Source organism: Mixophyes fleayi, chromosome 3, assembly GCF_038048845.1.
Source record: "Mixophyes fleayi isolate aMixFle1 chromosome 3, aMixFle1.hap1, whole genome shotgun sequence".
Taxonomy (NCBI): domain Eukaryota; kingdom Metazoa; phylum Chordata; class Amphibia; order Anura; family Limnodynastidae; genus Mixophyes; species Mixophyes fleayi.
The window spans coordinates 116,553,511-116,570,883 of record NC_134404.1 but is presented as its reverse complement, the minus strand read 5'-3'; the positions used below and the strand labels follow the sequence as shown (position 1 = coordinate 116,570,883).

At 44.3% G+C, this 17,373-nt stretch overlaps 1 long non-coding RNA gene across 1 annotated transcript in view; it reads right to left on the bottom strand.

Moving 5' to 3' along the window:
• Positions 1-1,815: 1,815 nt before the first annotated feature.
• LOC142143934 (uncharacterized) overlaps positions 1,816-17,373 on the bottom strand; it is a 30,493-nt gene continuing 14,935 nt past the window's right edge. Inside the window, exons 3-4 of the long non-coding RNA XR_012689613.1 lie at positions 2,347-2,518; positions 1,816-2,188 (exon numbers count right to left, since the gene is read on the bottom strand). This is a non-coding gene — a long non-coding RNA (uncharacterized LOC142143934). The remainder of the gene's footprint in view (positions 2,189-2,346; positions 2,519-17,373) is intronic.

Sequence of the window (17,373 nt, the reverse complement as noted above, 5' to 3'; positions counted from 1 at the left end):
AGTACTCCCAGTTCTGAGCTGGTGTAAAATTAAAATTCTTTTGCAGAGTGGGAAAGGCCGCACCTGGCAAGGGACACACCTCATTACAATCATTTCAAATCTCGTTCATGCGCTGCTCTGCAAAATGAGGTGCATCGGTGTACCTACTCTGTAACGCGCCAGGAACTGAACGCCCTGACTCCACCAAACGCCTCCCCGTTGTGTGCAGATGTCAATTCCTCTATAACTGTGACCCTTCTGCCCTGCAAACCTATAACATTAACTGAGACTGCAGCTGCAAAAACCACTGCGGTTCCAGAGCTGCATTTGTGCCGCCGAAACTTCAATTTGCCCATTGTAAATCAAGAGGTGATGGCTGGAAACTAAAATTTAGTATATTTAACTAACTCACATTTTAACAAACCATCCGACACCCATTTCACCTGCTACAGAATAGTCTGCCCCCAACTGCGGTTCCCTGTGTTAAATTAATTCATTAATGTTAAGAAAGACATCTACCATAAACATTTGTATATGATTTGTGTACATTATAAAAGACAAATATTTTCATTTTAAGCATTATTAGATTATTAGAGCTACCAAAGTAAATACCATTTATATTTTATATCTGCACCAAGAAAGTTGGCATTTTGAAAATAATAATAGTTTTTGTTCTATTGCCCCCTAAATATTGCTGCCTGCGACAGCTGCCCCAGTTTGTCTCCCCCTATGTACCCCCCAATCTTTAATAAATGTCATTATATCAGGACAGGGACCAAGAATTGGAAAAGAAATGGGCAAGAAATTGACCACCTACATGTAGATGGTATCCATCCCGCATGTGTCAGTGGTACTCTGGCTTCATATGATTTATATATTATGCTAAATGTTTTCTATGTTATTTTTAATTAATATCATTTTTATTACTACTTTTTTTAAAAAAAGAAATGTTCTGTCTCCTTTTCCTGACATATAGGAGCTTCTTGCAGAAACGGACGATTATTATGTGATTCAGCAACACTTCAGCTGTAAGTATAATCTAAATATATAGGAATTGATGGCCTAAACCATTGAAATTTGGAATGATACTTTTAGTCCATGATGTATACACGCTGCAGGAGAATGTGGCTGCGATGTGTTTATAGCAGATTCTTTAGCAAAAAAAATTCACAATGGACTCAACACACGTTTCACTATGCAGAATATATTTTATCTACTCATCTGAACATGTTGCCCATCATGACTATGAACAACCTGTACTCTCATATGGACGAAAGCACTTAGACGCATATATATGTGGCAGTAAGTGAGGTTAACCTTACCTGCAAGTAAGATGCCACATCCCAGGCCAACCAGTGAAGAAGGAAGGGGAGTGCCTGGAGATCTGTCTATATAAGTCCTAGCATGTCACATGTCCTTTCTCATTTACTGCTCGAGATCCCACCCACCCATACCCTTTATTGACCTCCCTGCTTCCGTGGCGTATGAGTTTTAATTTGGTTCCTCCCCACGTCACAGAGCAGGCACAGTTGGTAGGAAGTCACTGTGGGCAGTGGCTGATCGTTACAGCGTTATCGCTGTTTGACCACAGGTGCTATCCCCATCCAGGAACGTGACGTGGTCCTTTTTGATGAGGATCCCTTGGCCCGCATCTGAGGGCGGCCATTGCGTAGTCGGGAGGGGGCTTAGTCACTCAGACGTCAGAATTAGCGTTGGCCAGGCAGTTAAGGATGTGTCCCGGGTACGTGGAGTCAGCCATCCACGCTTGGTTCCAAATATTAGTTTGATTTAGCTGTCTCACGGTTCACGGTTCACTTTTACAATATGTTGCTGTTATTTCAGCTGGGGGCTGTAGGAGCAGAGCCAGGTCCTGAGTCCTCTGCTTCCTTAGGCTCAGGCTCACTGGGGTCACATGTGGGGGAAGGTTCTGGAGCCACGGCGAGCAGCCGATTCAGTATGGCTGCAGGGATTGGCCAAACCCATTTATAGCGTTCAAAATGCTCTCCATCAGGCCCTTCTTCTACCGAAGGCTGCGATTGATGGTTATTAGGAGCTCTTTGGTGGTCTTGTCCCATTTATCTATTGCTTCCAGTGACCGCACAGATGGACAATGTGCAGGACCAGCAGGCAGGGAAGGAGGGCGGGATCTCTCACAGCTCCTCCTCCTGCTCCTCTGACTGGTCACTCACAGTGGGTGGTGGCTCCGCATCTAAGAAAAAGTGAATAAAATATCTTAAACGAAATTGATTTGGAGTTATCCATTTAATCCTGGAAAAGAAAACAAGGGTAGAGAGTGAACAATGGTACAGGAATATACACAAGTCTAGTGGTGTTATATTCTATATTGTACACAATAAGGGTAATTACCTGATTCTGTTTGTTGTGGTTTTGCAGAGGGGCCTGCGACACTCTCCACTCGCCCGACCCCCTCATCTTCCTGGACAGCTATGCAGGCTAACGCGGTCAGCTTGAGAAACAGAGGTCCAAAGAGACAATGGGACTACCGTGATGGGGCTGCTACCAGAGTTTGTTTGGTCACCTGGTAACAGAAGAAAATGTAATTAATTGACAATGTAATGTATTGTCTTCTAAGACTAAAGTAATGTGGAGATGTTTCAATGAGCGGCTAATTCACACGATGGTATCGCTGCTTGGCCGCATGTCACAACCCCTTCGAAGCAACCTGGCCCTTGGTCCCTTTGTGTGGGGGACCCCTCGTCCTGCTTTATGGGGGCACGTCCTTGTAAGCCCGGGCTGATTGCTCTCGCCGCCACCATACTTTTATTATTTAAAAAACTGGGACCTGTTTTTTTACCAAAATCAAGTTGTTGTCAGTGTGATTATATTATAGATAAGGTTTTAGGTGTTAAGTTAACAAGTAAAGAGGTTTGATGCAATAAAGAGGTAAATCAATGGTATGCAGTTTAATACACAGTACAGAGATTCATCCCCCAAACACCTATCAGATATTCTTATCTGCATGTGAATGTGACATTCATAAAAATGTAAACTAGGCGGAGTACAGCATTTCCATCCCATTACTGATGTGTTCTGGTAAATAAATGTCCGTAGTGTATCCGATAATTTAAGAGATGGCTGATAGCGGGTGCTCACTGTGGCTCAGATATATTCAAAGTAGAATGGCTGCAAAGCCAGTGATAGCTGTATAGTTAGTGTGTATAGTTCTAAGTGTGTATAGATACAAGTGTGAAACAAAAAATTTAAACAGCATAATTCGGAGTTATACCGGAGTTGAACAGGAGGAAACAGGAGAAGAACTTTCTGCCTATTAACACAGCTTCACAAGGACAACTGTCAGTATTCACCTGAAACTCCATATTCCACCTCTGATGTTTTCAACTCTCCCTGGCTACAAGCTACATGCAACATGAGGACTGCTTTGGACTCTGATCTCATTTTCCTCTCATCTCATGAAAGTTTGTTTTATTTATCAGTCTGCTTTCAATGCAAAATCCACTCTGTTTAATCAGACTGCTGTACTACTTGCTCAACCACTCCCTACCCATGCTACAGTTATTTCAGTCCCCTATCTCAGCACTGTACTTCAATTTTATTTAAGCTTTGTTTACCATCACAAGTAAGAAGAAATTATACTGTCTTTCAACCACTCTCCTCTCCCATGATTCTGCAAAATCTCAGCTATTCAATTACCTGCTCTTTATTACTCTCCATTCAACACTTCCACCCACTCCCCCACATGGCTCCCCACATCATTACGTTATACTATCCAGACATCCAGGAATACACTACATTTGCTGCATCCTAGCTCTGCACTACTTATCTGATTACACTGGACATTGCAATTAGGCAATTCATTTAATTCCTCATTTTTGCTATTTGACTAATAGTCCCAATGCTTGCCAAAATATTTTTCTTTATCTCTTTTCATGGCATTATCTTTAGGACTATATCATCCCTCACCCATCCTGCAACACACACCTCTGTCCACATTGCCCCTTCATTACTTCACTCACCTCTAGTGAACACTCATGAACTCTTTTCCTATTTAAATTCAATAACTTTAACAGCCTCACCCTGCCGCCAGAAACTAAAAGGACACACATCTTACAATCATCTTACCTACCTTTCTTCCTTCCTTCTTCTATTAGCTGGTGATATATCACCTAATCCAGGTCCCCCTCACTTCTCCCACACACATATATCTGAACACTACAGAAATCTGGCAAACCTCAAACACATAACCTGTCTCCCCTCTCTTGCAAAGTCCTTTAAATGTGCCCTTTGGAATGCACGCTCTGTTTGTAACAAACTTACCTCCGTACATGATCTCTTCCTCTTAAACAACCCTAAACCTTCTGGCAATAACAGAAACATGGCTCACGCATTCAGACACTGCCTCACCTGCAGCCCTTTCACATGGTGGCCTCCATCTCACCCACACCCACAGACCAGGAGGCAGACAAGGAGGGGGGGTTGGACTACTTCTCTCCCCACAGTGCACATTCACAGTTATACCAAGTGTCCCATCACTCACATTCACATCTTTTGAAGTACATGCTGTTAGGATTTTTAACCCATTCTCTATGCATGTTGCTGTCATCTATCGCCCCCCCTGGTCCACACCATCAATTTCTTGAACACTTCTCTGCATGGCTCCCTCACTTCTTATCTACTGATATCCCCACCATCATCATGGGTGATTTCAACATCCCTATTTCTAATCCACGTTCCAATGCTGCTTCCAAACTACTCTCTCTAACCTCCACACTTGACCTCTCCCAGTGGATTGAATCCGCTACTCATCAGGATAGCCACTGTCTTGATCTTGTTTTCTCTAGACTATGCTCAGTTTCTGATTTCCTTAACACTCCTTTCCCCCTCTCGGATCATCACCTTATTAGATACTTGCTCACCCCCAGTTCTTTACCCTCCCTAGTGTTAAACTCTTCCAAGCCTCCTCGTACCCGCAGGAATATCAACTCTATTGATTTTCAACAGTTTTCCACCTCTCTCCAACACCTTTTCTCCCCAATTTCTACATTCTCCTCCCCTGATCGGGCAGTACCCCATTTTCATCAAACCCTAGCAATTGCCCTGGATCAAGTGGCTCCAGCGACACTACATATTTCCCGTAGAATTCGTTGCCAACCGTGGAACACTACAGTAACACGAACTCTACAAAAACTTTCTCGTAAAGCAGAACGTCACTGGCGTACATCTTGTGCCTCTAATGATTTCATAACATATACTGATATCTACCACTCCTACAGAAATGCTCTGGACATTGCTAAACAAGCATTCTACCGATCTCTCATCTATGCTCAGGCTTCTAACCCCAAACGCCTCTTTAACACATTTAACTCTCTTCTGAATCCTCCTGCCCCAAATCCTCCAACTAACATCAGTGCACAGGATCTTGCTTCCTATTTCAAGGACAAAATTGATAAGATCAGGCTTGAAATGGTATCTCCCTTGACAAGCAATCTGCTCAATTCCTTTGTAGCACCCTCTGACACTCTCTCTTCATTTGATCCCACAAATGAAGAGGAAGTTTCTACTCTCTTCTCATCTTCCTACTCTACCTCCTGTCCTCTTGATCCCATTCCCTCTCAAATTGGTATGTCCCTGTCTCCTGTACTCATTCCCCCTCTAACTAAAATCTGTAATCTATCTCTTTCTACTAGTATTTTTCCAGCACTTTTCAAGCATGCAGTGATTACTCCCATTTAAAAAAAACAGAATTCTGACCCTAACTCTCTCATAAATTACTGCCCCATCTCCCAGCTCCCATGCCCCTCCAAGCTTCTCGAGAGAATTGCCTACTCCCGCCTCACACACTTTCTTACAGCAAACAACCTATTGGATCCTCTTCAGTCAGGCTCCTCTTCAGTCAGGCTTTCGCTCTCAACACTCCACAGAGACTGCGCTGACCAAAGTTGTCAATGATTTGATCACAGCAAAAAATAATAACCAATACTCTCTTCTAATTCTCCTGGATCTCTCTGCTGCATTTGACACTGTTGACCACTCTCTCCTCATACAAACGCTACAATCCCTAGGTCTTGAAGGCACTGTCCTATCCTGGTTCTCATCCTACCTATCTAATCGCTCTTTCAGTGTTAATTTCTCTGGATCCACCTTTGCTCCGCTTCCTATTGTCAGGAGCCGAGGCGGCCTTGGGCACCGCCGCGACTCACTTCCGGTGTCAGTGAACGTCCCGGCCGTACCCATGACGACCGGGGCGTCACTTCCGGTTTCTCGGGCCCGACCATTGCCAAGGCAACGGCCGGACGCCGTGTATAACAATCGATGCGCCCCGGCAAGTGAGGCAGCCGGGCGCATGCGCTAGTGTAGCCTGCGGGCTAATTTAGCTGGGTAGCGCACCTGGGATGTATTTCAGGGCTAAGCCCTGAATGGTCAAACTCTGTATATAAGGAAGGGAGGGCTTAGCCTCCCTGCCGGTTATAGCGTCCAGTTCCTGTCTGCTTAATCTGCTCCTGTTTCTGCTGCTGCCTGAAATTGGTGAAAACCTGTTGGACTGTTACCCGTGTATGACCCTTAGCTTAGATTTGAACTTTGCTTGTGAATCTCTTGACCCTGACCTCTGGCTTGAATACCGACCTTCCTGTCTGCTCGTGACCCCTGACCTCAGCTTGTATATTCGTACTGTTGTCTGCTGCCGGCCCCTGACCTCTGCTTGGATTCCACTCCGCTTGCCTGGGTTCTCCCCAGCCGGTGCACACTTCACAACCCTCTGTCAGTCTGCAGCCCAGTCTGTCCCCACCATCAGGGGCTCCAGTGAACACCTGACTGGCAGAGTAGACTCCGGGCTATGTTGTGTCGGCTGGAGGGGTTCCTAACACCTATCAGTTGGAGTTCCACAAGGCTCAGTCCTAGGTCCTCTGCTATTCTCTATCTACACCACTTCTCTTGGAAAACTAATAAGCTCCTTTGGATTTCAGTATCAACTCTATGCGGATGATACACAAATTTATCTATCCTCTCCTGATCTTTCACCATCTGTGTTGTCTCACATTACTGACTGTCTTTCTGCCATTTCATCTTGGATGTCTTCTCGCCAACTCAAACTCAATCTTTCAAAAACTGAGTTAATAATATTCCCACCCAAAAACAGAAGCTTCCTGCCTGACATTTCTATTTCTGTTGATAACATGAATATAAATCCCACCCCGCAAGCTTGTTGCCTAGGTGTAATCCTTGATTCACAACTGTCGTTTATTCCCCACATCAACTCTATATCTAAATCATGTTACATACACCTAAAGAACATTTCCAGAATACGCACATATCTGACGCAAGACACCACAAAAACATTAATTCATGCACTCATCATCTCCCGCATCGACTATTGCAATTCCCTCCTTACTGGTCTTCCCAAAGTCAGACTTGAACCCCTACAATCTATTTTGCACGCAACGGCTAGATTGATTTTCCTTACAAACCGTTATTCCTCTGCTGAGCCACTCTGTCAGTCTCTACATTGGCTGCCTGTATTTCAACGAATTCAATATAAAATTCTTCTACTAACATACAAGGCCATCAACAAAATTGCACCGACATACATTTCCTCACTTGTCTCAAAATATCTCCCTACTCGATACCTACGTTCTGCACAAGATCTACGTCTCTCCTCCACTCTCCTCACATCCTCCCATTCTCGGTTACAGGATTTTTTCCAGGCTGCACCCACTTTGTGGAATTCCCTTCCACGCACAGTAAGACTTCCTCTAGTCTTCAAACCTTCAAGCGTTCACTGAAAACCCACCTCTTCAGACAAGGTTATGATATTCCTCAACCATCATCTTAATTTCCCTAGATTACCCTATTACCATCCTCTACACTGCTAACGCAAGACAACAACCTTCTGACCAACATTGCAACACACATAGCCCACTCAGTACTTTTACCTTTGCAGTCTGGCTGGTCCATTGTGCAATATGATGTAGCACATGCCCTTGTGTTTCTAACTCCCATTGTCCTATAGATTGTAAGCTTTTGAGCAGGGTTCTCTTACCTCTCTGTATGTATGTATTACCCAGTATTGTCTTATTAATGTTTGTTCCCAATTGTAAAGCGCTACGGAATTTGCTGGCGCTATATAAATAAATGTTGATGATGATGATCAGCGCTGGGCTCATGAGTTCAATTCCCATCCAGGGCCTTATCTGTGTGAAGTTTGTATGTTCTACCCTCTGGGTGCTCCGGTTTCCAGGTATGACCATCAAGAAGGACTCAGAAGTCCATGTTTAGCACATTTACATTAATGGTGAGAACACGTTTTCATTATTATTATTATCATTATTAAGCACCTGTTTTCCCCAGTAAGCTGCCTCTGCTAGAGGGAATGAAATCCAGCATCAAGCTGCCCCCGGGTCTGCCAGAAGCGAGGTAGAAAAAGCAGCAATGTCTGACATTATATAGAAGTCTAAACAGAGCAGTATATCATCATCACCATTTATTTATTTATATAGCGCCACTAATTCCGCAGCGCTGTACAGAGAACTCACTCACATCAGTCCCTGCCCCATTGGAGCTTACAGTCTAAATCCATAACACACAGGCAGACTAGGGTCAATAATTTGTTAGCAGCCAATTAACCTACTAGTATGTTTTTGGAGTGTGGGAGGAAACCGGAGCACCTGGAGGAAACCCACTCAAACACGGGGAGAACATACAAACTCCTCACAGATAAGGTCATGGTCGGGAATTGAACTCATGACCACAGTGCTGTGAGGCAGAAGTGCTAACCACTGAGCCATCGTGCAGTATATTAGGCGAAGGATGTAAAAGTAGTGGAAATTAATGAATAGGTGGGGGGGGGGTTAGTTATGTGTTACAAGTTTGGATGTTTCTCTCTCCACCTTACACAGGTGAATCTGTATACCTGAAAACAGTGCTTTTATAGGGGCAGTTCCAAAACCCAGAATAAATGGAGCACTGTAGGAGTGTTCTTATGTGAAGGGGGACAAATGGAAATGTATTACACCCCACATAGTCTGCAGTTTGTAAACAATGTTTATTGTCAGACATCCCCGCTCCCCAATCATTGATAATCATTCCTTCTGCTTTCCTCGTGATAAAACTAACTGCGCCCCCTATCTACGCAGCCATGACTCTGGTGGGGACTGTCCTACATAACCAGGGACTGCCGGGGCATATGGGTAAGGCCATAGTTGTCCTTCCTCTTTGGAAATGGGCCCATATAGAGTTCTCTAATGTGGTGGATTAAACCCTGTGGACTCTGGGTGGAGATAACGTCACCCCACTCCATGTGTCTCACTCTGAATTCCATAATATGTACTGTGGGCCCTTCCTGGACCTTAATTGTCATCAGGAAATACAGCAACCCCTTCACCTATGATATATATTCCATATATTCAACAATGAACATTCATCATCATCACCATTTATTTATATAGCGCCACTGATTCCACAGCAATGTACAGAGAACTCACTCACATCAGTCCCTGCCCCATTGGGCCCCAGAACTGTGAGGCAGAAGTGCTAACCACTAAGCCACCGTGCTGCCCACATTAAGAACATATCCCCATGTTCATTGGAACACAGGCTGAGCTCCACACTCCAAGGTCATTCTTACACAACTGAGCTTGGATGGGCAGCTCCTAAACACCCCCCATTATAATTTGCCACAGCAGTGTCCCTATTTTATCAGGTCTGCCTCTTTCAACAGGCCCTGGTGACATCACGCACTGTGACATCACGCACTTGACATCATAGTGAGTGACCACACTGCCCAGGGACAGTGCAGAGAGGCAGCTCAGAGAGAGCGAAGAAGTCAAACACACCACTGTGTTTTTCATAAGTCTCTCAATTGAAAGCTGTTTACAGGAGTTATGAGGTGAGGTCTAATTGTGAAGGTGCATGTGATAAGTATGAGAGAACCTGTTAATGTTTAGAGCACAGCACAGAGTATATCAGGAGATGAGTGATGTGTCAGTGAGGACAGGACTGCATGTGACAGGGGCAGTGACATGATGTGTGGATGGGTAATGGAGGCAGCAGGAAGCCACAGACTGAGAATTATATAGTAGAAGGAGCAGGTGCCCCATCAGCACAGAGTATTTAATTAGATGATTTTGTGGAAGTTGTGGGAGGCAGTGACCTGTCCTCTCCTCGATAATAATATATAGCCCACTGCCCAGTGTAGATTCTCCTTTCCTGTATGTAAGTTTAAATATTTGTTTTATTTTATGTTGCACATTTTAAACTGCATTGAATGTGAATAATTAAATGTAAATATTCCATCATTCGCTCTTTACAGAGATGATTTCTATTACGTGCTGTTTCTGAACCCTGCTATCACCTTATCGCAAAGGGGAAACATTTGTATTATCAGCAAACATTAAAGTGATAACGCCACAAAAAGCTAAAATTATATTATAATAAAAGAAAAAAATTAAACGTACCTGCACTCACCCAATCTGGTGCGTCCTGTGATGCCTGTAACGGCTGAAACAGGAAATCCCTTATTATGGTCGGGGTGGGATTTTTTTTCAAAGTTCTAGTGGTGTTGTCAAGGGCCCTCCCCCCCATAGTTGTCACACTCACAACCTGTAACTGATTGTTATTTGTACCATGGATCCCGTTTCCTGTTGCTCACCGATCGGACTATGCCTGGCTGTTTGTCTGGCACTGGTGTATATTAAATAAGCAGGTAAATAAGAATGTATTCTCTACTTGTCTATCCAGGTCGAATAATGATGAGCTTGAGACCCTGTGGAAACAACTGGGGGAGAGCCGGCAAGTGGAGGCAGAAGAACTGTGGATCAAGCAGCAGTTGGTATGACAACTATCTATAACCATTTGTATACATACAAACATACACGTACAAAGGTAATCACAACACGGTGTGGTCATGCCAGGCTGAGGGGCGTGTGACGGTCTCTGGGGCCGTGCTAAGCGCTTCTGAAGCATTAGGCTGTCTCCAATTCCCCTTCTCTAACAAACCCCCCAACTTGTCTGGGGACAAACGTGCCGACTGGTGGAATGGCGGCACAGTGGCGTCAATTCGTGACTGTCCCACCTAAATCAGGACATCTGGGAGGTATGATTGGAATATGGCCATTGTGATACTATGAACCATGTGTGTGACATGTCATTGTGCATGATCCCACGCTTCATGTGTAGCCTCCAGCTTTCAGGAGCGCTTTATATATTTATATATATACATATATATATATATATATATATATATATATATATATATATATAGCGGCAACATATACACATTACTCTTACGGAGACTATATACATTCACATCAGTTCCTGCTCCGACATCCGCGTGGCAGTGGGACACTAAAAGGTTAATATCCCTCACCATGCGAACGGCTGGAAACTGACTCAGGGTACAGATTCAGTTTCCTACTATTCACATTATAGACGGGATTAATAATGTGATGCCCACTGTCTGTACTGAAAAATAAAAGTACGGAAAGTGTGACATACATTTATCTGTCTCTCTCTCACTCTCTGTCACTCTCTCTCTTTCTCCATCTCTGTCTCTCTCTCTCTCACCCTCTGTCTCTCTCTCACCCTCTGTCTCTCTCTCTCTCTCTCTCTCTCTCTCGCCCTCTGTCACTCTCTCTCTCTGTCTCTCTTTCTCTCTTATTTCTCTCTCACACTCTAAAACTGACCTTATATCTGCATTATTCCCTGGACAGGAGAGAAAATGCGACATCCTTGAAGGAAGAGAGGAGCTGCTATCAAGCCTGGTCAGTCCATCATTATATCACTTAATATTCCAATGTGATGATAGTCACAGCCGTGGTGCACTCTCTCCTCGCAAGTGTCCCATAAGACCAAAACTGAAGCTTTGTTCACACACTTTATTACTGTAGTATATACAGCAATCACCGTGGGTGTATTATATACCCAGCAATCACCCCGGGTGTATTATATACCCAGTAATCACCCCGGGTGTATTATATACCCAGAAATCACCCCGGGTGTATTATATACCAAGCAATCACCCCGGGTGTATTATATACCCAGCAATCACCCCGGGTGTATTATATACCCAGCAATCACCCCGGGTGTATTATATACCCAGCAATCACCCCGGGTGTATTATATACCCAGCAATCACCCCGGGTGTATTATATACCCAGCAATCACCCCGGGTGTATTATATACCTAGCAATCACCCCGGGTGTATTATATACCCAGCAATCACTCCGGGTGTATTATATACCCAGTAATCACCCCGGGTGTATTATATACCAAGCAATCACCCCGGGTGTATTATATACCCAGCAATCACTCCGGGTGTATTATATACCCAGCAATCACCCCGGGTGTATTATATACCCAGCAATCACCCCGGGTGTATTATATACCTAGCAATCACCCCGGGTGTATTCATATAAACACATCAAGTAGTAATATCTCCCAATTTCATAGAACATAAACACTCTCAACCATATTTGCCTACTTTTAAAATCTGTAATCCAGGAGATCCAGAGTACAGATCATGTGACTTAGGGTAGCAGGAGGCGTTGCGATGTCGTTACGTCACTATAGCCCCGCCCCTACTATAAAATACAGAAATTCAAGGCCCGGGAGGTTTGCCTACTCTTCCGAGAGCTTTGGAGGACTCCACGAAATTTGGGAGCCTCCCGGAAAATTTCGGGAGAGTAGACAACTAACTATGCTCTCAACCCAGAGCTTTATTTATCTCTTTTCAAGGTCTTCCACAGTAGTTTGCATGGAGACGCTCTGTCCTCTGGATTATTGCCCCAGTGTCCTAACTGCTATTGTATCAGGGCCCATCGTTCTCGTTATCCTACAAGACAGTGCGCTGAATCTGTCTCCTTCATCTAATGCCCACATTGGGCCTTACTAGCATAAAAAAGTCATAATTTCTGGAATAAATGGCTGCAGTGATTTATAAGTAGATATTTATATAATATCACATCAGAATATGCTACAGAACTCCAGATATAATAATAGTTGTACAGTAAAATTCTACAGTAAAACAGTGTTACAGTAAAATTGGTCAAATTCTGTCATTTGTTTAATAAAATAGAGGACATCCAGGTGGTCTTACGTTTACTCCGTCCAAAAAATCCCCTACGTAGTCTTCTGTTTGCCAAATAATGTAATACAGTGACAGGGAACGATCCGCACTTATTCTGTTCATTTATAGTCTGATTTATGGTACAAATCAAAGCCTCCTAGAAACTTGGACACAGCGGCGCAGCAACATAACCGTACCCTGCAAATAAGCCCCTTTGTGCGAGGAGAGGGCACTACACAATGTGTTACACAAATATACAATATGGTGTGCGCTACGTATTCATATACTCAGATCTAAATGTAATTCTCTCTATTGCAGCTCAGCAGCTATATGCGGGAGAATGATCTCCTGAAGAGTAGGCTCACCAGGCTGCGGCTGCTGGCCACAGAGCAGGAGGTACAGTATAACAGTTACTATAAAGAGGTGGCGCTCAGGTGGTGGCTTTGCTTACATTACCCGTGGTGCCGCCACTTCAGAGCTGAGGGTACATTTTACACGGCACTCAGTTCATAGGTGCAGAGAGAACATGACACAGCTGTGTGACCAGTAAATAACATGGATTCATGTATGTAGTAACTGATAGCCGGGCGGGATGGAGGAGCAGGTGCTTTGCTGCCGGAAATATTTTATTGTGTTTATTACATGTGTGCCCAGTGTAAAGTGTACAGACATGTAAATGTGTAATGTATTTATGTATAAACAGTAGGAGAAGTGGCGATATGGCGATACCACCATATACACCCCTACATCCACCTCTGTCTAACACTTATGGATTCCACTCACCCAGTGGTCCAATAGAGATCTGGGGGGCCCAGTGTAGATGGTGCTAGACATCAGGGACAAAATAATGTCAGTCTGGGTGAGAGATATTCTGCTCTATCTATAAAATCCAGCTGTGTCCTGGGACCAACAACTTACCATTTATTCCATCTCCTGTCTACCTGCGTTCATCTACCCGGCAGTACCAATCCAATGTAAACGGTCAGAAGGTTTTAGCAACCAGCAAAGAGGTGCTGCAGCAGCTACACCCCACAGAGAAGTGTAAGCGGCTCCTGGTAGGCTGGTGATGGAGCTTGGTGGTGACAGTGATTACCCACCTAAAACACGGGATACGTTTAGTTTAGTTTGGCCAATGGGGAAACTAGGATTAGTCAGTGACAACAAGTTGCTGAAAACCAGCAAAAATTATAAAGCGTAAAGGAGGACGGGGCATCACAGCACAGACAGGGACTTGTCACTTAAAGTTTTTGTGTAATCAATGGCGAAACGTTTTTCATAGTCTGGATTGGTTGTCCCACAATAGGTCCACGTTCCAGTATCTGATATATCAGATATAAAGATCATACTGGATGTCTGACCTGAGTGATATTTATATGGTTGTAATCCTGCATAATATCAGAGTGGGTTCTTGTTTCATGTTCTATATAAGTTGCTGCTAAATGAACTCTTCAAGACAAATTTCTAGACCAAATCAAAATATATATTTTTTTATTAAGACCAATTTGTTAATTTTTCCATTAAATTATTTTCTCTCGTTCTGCTGTAAAATGTATAGTAATCTGGTAATAACCTGCGGGGACAGACTGTGGCCGGCTTATCCGAGTCCCATGGAACCTGTCCTAAAGATTTGTTGTGTATAATTTATTTCACTCTGTGTCTCTTTCCCTAGATTATCAACAGGAACCTGCGGGAGTGGCAGCCGCAGCCAGAAGCACCTTCTCTGTTAGTATCTATATGGTTTATTCCATGTACACATACATTCTATACGGTTCTAAAGAGGAACATTTGTGTATATAATCAGTGCTGTCCGTACTGTAATAGAAATATCAGGAAGTCTTTAAGTCCTGTACTGGTGACTCCAGACAGGATCTGTCTATACTGTTCTATTAATTGCATTCAGGCTCTGTCTGTAATTTTCTAAAAACTCCAGAAATATCTATTATATACTGTTAAATTGTTGCTCATCCTACATTAAAAAAATCGTATAAGAGAAACCTCCAGATAGGAACTATGCCCATGGACTGTATCAGTAACTCTTGTGAATAGAAGACATAAGTTTAAATAATAATATTTTCTGGTCCTTCAGGATGAAACCTGTGGAGGAGGCTGCGGAAGATCCTGCAGAGATTGTGATGGTTGAACTGGTGAGTCCATGTCATCAGCCCCTTCCTCTATGTTATATAAAGTGAGATCATATTTACTGTCAGCAGTAAGACATTTGTACCTGCCACCTCTGTCACAGGTCATCTTTTGTAACTACTAAACATCTTCTATCAGAAAGAAAGGTTCCCATCCCAGGAGAGGGACAGATAGCTAAGACGCTCAGTGTGCTAATAACATACGTGCTCTGACCCTACCTCACCAGGTCTCCTGCACCACACTAGAGCTCTCACTAGTATAGTGCATTGACGTGGAGCAGGAGGCCAGCAATGGCAGTAATTAGCATGATACCTGGTGGTTACAGTCATTACCATGAGGAAGGACTTCTCTTTCTTTTCCCTACAGGCTGTAAGCTCTCTAAGCTGGGGGTACATTGCAGCAAGACCACCATCAACAAAATTGTGGCCAAGATCCAGGCACTCTGGCCAAGCAGCCAGTTTACCTCTGGCTTACACTAGGGTCTGTTAGTACAGTTGGGTGATGACCAGAAACACCTAGCCATGCAGGATATTGACTAGTTAGTTGATTTCAATTGGATTATTAGCAAATAATGTGCTGTTCATTTTGGGGCAACTTGCTGCAATATGGGACCAAATGGTCAATATCGTAGCATGGCCGGCCAACTCTGACTTCCCTAACTTCAGTGGCTGATCTTGTGTCATACTCCTCATAATCCCACCACTGATTTTCCTTTAGGAGCGGCAACTGCAGATGAAAAGTGCTGTAAAACGTAAAGAGCAGAAAAGGAGCAGCATTGCAGGACTGAGGTAAATTATTCTCCTATTATTATTTCAAAATGATTGCAACTGTTCATCGCTATAACATAGTTTCTCTTTCAGATTGCTATTTAACATCATATGCAATCTCATGCGCTGGTCCTGCAAGCTGCTGCTCCTGTCTGGCATTCTGCTCCTGCTCTTCTATGTGCTCCTGCAGACATACGCGACCGTTACCACCAACTGCAGGAGCTGCACAAGAGGGATGATGGAGACTATGGAGTTAATCCTGAGGCCCTACCTTGCTATCAAGGTTGAGGGCCCAGTTCCCATATAATAGCTTGTCCCATCAAGAGAAAGGGTGCAGGCTCCTCTACCTGGTTGGTCTACTCCTTGTCCCCCAGTCCATACGGTGTAGATGTCCTGCTGCAAGGAGGCAGTGACCAACAGGAGAGGTTGTCGCTCTCTGTAGAGACCCATTCGTTCCAGCTCCAGCTGGGACGTATGGATCTCTACAGAGAGTGACGACCTCTCCTGTTGGTCACTGCTTCCTTGCAGCAGGACATCTACACCGTATCAGATGACTAAGGTAAGAACTGGACCTGTGAGTCAGACCAACCGGGTAGAAGACCCAGCACCCTATACTTTCTGCACCTCCCTCTAAAACATCTGCACCAGCATAGGAGAACCATACCATCTGCAGGAGCTCGCACAGGAGATCCATACCATCTGCAGGAGCTCGCACAGGAGATCCATACCATCTGCAGGAGCTCGCACAGGAGATCCATACCATCTTCAGGAGCTCGCACAGGAGATCCATAGCATCCGCAGGAGCTCGCACAGGAGATCCATACCATCTGCAGGAGCTCGCACAGGAGATCCATACCATCTTCAGGAGCTCGCACAGGAGATCCATAACATCTGCAGGAGCTCGCAATAAACCCATTGAACCAGAGTCTAGTACTGTTTCTTTCATACTAGGGATGAGCGCGCTCGGATTTCTGAAATCCGAGCCCACGCGAACGTTGCGGATCCGAGTCGGATCCGAGACAGATCCGGGTATTGGCGCCAAATTCAAAAGTGAAACTGAGGCTCTGACTCATAATCCCGTTGTCGGATCTCGCGATACTCGGATCCTATAAATTCCCCGCTAGTCGCCGCCATCTTCACTCGGGCATTGATCAGGGTAGAGGGAGGGTGTGTTAGGTGGTCCTCTGTGCTGTTTAGTTCTGTGCTGTTTAGTTCTGTGCTGTTTAGTGCTGTGCTGTTTAGTGCTGTGCTGTGCTGTGCTGTGCTGTGTTCTGCAGTATCAGTCCAGTGGTGCTGTGTGCTGTGCTCTGTCCTTCTGAGGTCAGTGGTGCTGCTGGGTCCTGTGCTGTGTCCTGTTCAGTCCAGTGGTGCTGTGTCCTGTGCTCTGTGCTTCTAAGGGCATAGTTATTTCCCCAATATTCCCCTGTGTTTAAAAAAATAAAAAAAAGT